Genomic DNA, 3,360 nt, shown 5'->3' with positions numbered 1-3,360 from the left:
GGAAAAAAACGCGCAGGCGTTCTTAACTTGGGGTCCATAGACTCCCAAGCAAACCTGGAGAGAACTGAGGCAGTCCATGAACTTGAAGGGGTGAAAAATACATCTTTATTTTCACTGACCTCTGGCTTACATTTATTTGTTTGTTTGTTTAGAACTGTTTGTTTATTTAGTCTTCCTGTTAAAGTGATCTGGTTTAAACACGAGCTGAGGTTAAGAAACAAGAAAAGAAAAAACACGAAGCCTTCCACAGACACGCAGACACGCATTCACACAGACGGGGGCGGGGCGGGGCGTGCTGGGGAGGGGCCTCCTGGTCAGATCTTCTCCATCTCGGAGGTGAGGTCATCACAGACTCGGGTCAGCCCCTCGTTTTCCTGGGTCTGTTGCCCAGCGGTCTTCTCCAGGGACTGGACCGCATCTGCCCCTTCCGCGGCTGGCCTGGGAGGCCGGGGCCTGGCTGCGCGCCGGGGCCGTCTCCTCCGCGCCGGCCTTCAGGGCCTCGTATCTCTGGCCTTCCTTGTCAGTCCCCCACACACTGCAGCGACTCTTCCTGCGTGCGGTACCCCTCGATCGCCTCCCGTTTCCCAATCGTTTGAACAGGTCAGAGAAGGACTTTTCTGTGGAGCTCAGGTCTGCAGTCAGCGGGTCATCTTCCTTCAGAATCTTCTGCATCTCGGCTCTTGCGAGTTCCTTCTGTTTCTGAGCCTCCTCCATCGCCCGGTACACATCCCCTCGAACCTGTCCGTGACCTTCCCCGTCTCCAGGTTCTTTGCGTGGAGCGTCTCTCGCCTGCTGCTCAGCAGCGCGCTCTCCTGCCGCGGCCTGCACCGCATCGTCCGTGCCCTGCCGGCTGTACTGTGGCACCTCCACGATGGGCACCGTGGGCAGCAGGGACCCCCGGCCGAAGACGCACGGAGGGGCGCCCAGCACGGGAGCGCTCGGGCCTCCTGGCAAGCCCAGCTCCACCGGCTTCACCTCGGGCGGCCTCCCCGCCGACGGTGCGGCCAGTCGTGTCTGCTGCCGGCGTCGGGCCCCTGGTACTGGCCTCGGAGGGCCGTCCTTCAGGAGCGGGTCAAACCCGAGGTACAAGGACTGTTTCCTCGGGACCAGCCCCTTAAACGAGGAGCTCCCGAACTGCTCCAGATAATTCACATCGGCCCCTGTGCCTAGAAAGAACCTCAGCCGGGTCTTGGAAGTGCTCCTCATCCAGGTCCAAGGGGGACTCGGGTCCGGGTGGAGGAGGGGCGACGCTGACTCAACACATGGCCCGCAGCTCCCTCCTCGCCCACCGACCCAGGGGGCCCGGCCACGGTCTGTGCCACCAGTACGTCATCTCCTGAGGCCGAAGGCACCTGCTGGCCCAGGGGGCAGTGATCTATGGCCTCCAGACTGGCAGGTGGCTTCTTGGTCACAGGCCCTGCGGGCCTGCTCTGAGGGCATTCTGGGGGCTGGGTCCCTCCTCCACTTTGAAACGGGTTAAAGTTTGGGTCATCCAGCTTGCTCCAATCTGGGTTGTAAGACCCCCCCCCCAACCCCCCGTAGGGGAAAGCTCCCTCCCCCACCTCCCCGGGTGTCTTTTCCTGCCTGACTCTGGTATCCTAGAGGGAGGGTTAAGACCAGGTCCCTTCCCTGGCTTCTTTGTGCTGGTGGCATTGTCACACTAATCAAATTCTAGCCCCATGGGCCCGCTCCTCCAAGAGGTGGCCTGGTGGCCATCGGCTTCTTCCTTCTGAGGACTTGGGGATGGGGCCCCCTCCAGCGTTCAGGGGACTGCCCAGGATGGTGTTCCCGGGACCAGACGTGGCCTCAGGGCCAGCGGGGGCCTCACCAGGCAGGTCTTTGAGGGGCTCTTCTCCACATGCTGCTTTGGGGGGAGTAGTAGGGGGCGATGTAGGCCTGGCCAAGGAAGCAGGGATCTGGCTGGAGCTTTCTCCGGCAGCCCCCTGAGGACCTTCCGTCCTGTCCCGGAGAGCCATCTGGAAAGGGGCTCCTGGGATCTTGGAGGTGGATGTAATATTTTTCTCTAGGAAACAAGAAGGAGCATTTTCCTCCGAGGCTTGCTCAGAGCTCCCAGATGTTTGTTCTAGAGATGCCACTTGATTTTCAAGACTTTCTGGCTCCTGAGGAGGGCCTGAGGGCTCCAGGCTGGCCCAGGGGGTGGAGATGGACCCACTGGAAGGCTATCTTCAGAGGCTGGTCTCACATCCCCTGCAGGCAGGTAGGCATTGGCCACTGTTGGCTTCTGGACAATTCCATCGGTCATTTGGGTGTCAACTTCCTTGGTGAACTGTTCTCTTTCTGGGCCCGGTTTTGATGGGAGTTTTCCAGCCCAGCAGCGTCCCCCAGAACAAAAGGGGCCTCGAGCTTGCTGCTCATGCTGGGACTCAAGATCCGGTGCATCTGGGGGTCCCGCAGAAGAGTCTGAAAAGCCACTTTCATAGCTTTGACTGTGCTCTTCGCTGGCACATTTTCTTTCTGGGATAGACGAAGAACAGATAATCTTCTGGTAGGTTCTGGTGGCCCAAACAGAAACTCACAGTTTTCTGCACTTTGTCACCAGTGATGTTTTCATCGTTGCAGATCTGCAGACTCGTTCTGCCGGCAGCCATACAAAGCCGAGGGAGCGGGCGGCGCCGAGTCCGGCGGCTTAAATTTAATATTTCCTTCAATTTTGACTGTAGGCAACAAACCACAGTAATATCAGCATTAAACTTTATCACTCATAACATGACAGATATTTTCATGTCATATTACAATAGTTGGAGCAGCCTCAAAATATCATTTATGCACATCACTGCTTAAAACTACAGTAGTCATTAGAACTACAACTAGATCTTGTTATTTAATTTCTCAATAAAGCACATAGATTTTGAAAACTGCATTTAAAAATGAGTTTCCTTAGTAATCTCATACATGTTATGCATTTAAATTTATTATTCTGAGAAAGGACTGCATAGACTCCTGAAGGGGGTTATAGAATGAAAATTTTATGAACCCCTGAGTTAGTGTCTCTGTGTCTCGCAGATTGGAGGTCCCCAGTACTTGGAGAGCGGGGAGAATTCCAAATGGTACTGGATGGCTTTAGGGAAATGGGAGAGTCACAGAGGTGACTAATGATTAGAAGTAGGTAAATGGCACCCTCCTACACTGCTGGTGGGAATGTAAACAGGCGCAGCCACTCTGGAAAGCAGTGCGGAGGTTCCTCAAAAAATTAAGAATAGAACTCCCCTGTGACCCAGCAATAGCACTGCTAGGGATTTACCCAAGGGATACAGGAGTGCTGATGCATAGGAGCACATGTACCCCAATGTTCATAGCGGCACTTTCAACAATAGCCAAATCATGGAAAGAGCCTAAATG

At 55.3% G+C, this 3,360-nt stretch overlaps 1 pseudogene; it reads right to left on the bottom strand.

Moving 5' to 3' along the window:
* Positions 1–314: 314 nt before the first annotated feature.
* Positions 315–2,609, bottom strand: LOC115276993 (annotated as a pseudogene).
* Positions 2,610–3,360: the final 751 nt, after the last annotated feature.

This window comes from Suricata suricatta, chromosome 13, assembly GCF_006229205.1.
Source record: "Suricata suricatta isolate VVHF042 chromosome 13, meerkat_22Aug2017_6uvM2_HiC, whole genome shotgun sequence".
Classification (NCBI taxonomy): Eukaryota; Metazoa; Chordata; class Mammalia; order Carnivora; family Herpestidae; genus Suricata; species Suricata suricatta.
Note: the sequence above shows the minus strand (reverse complement) of the source record. Positions and strands in the feature narration are given on the sequence as shown.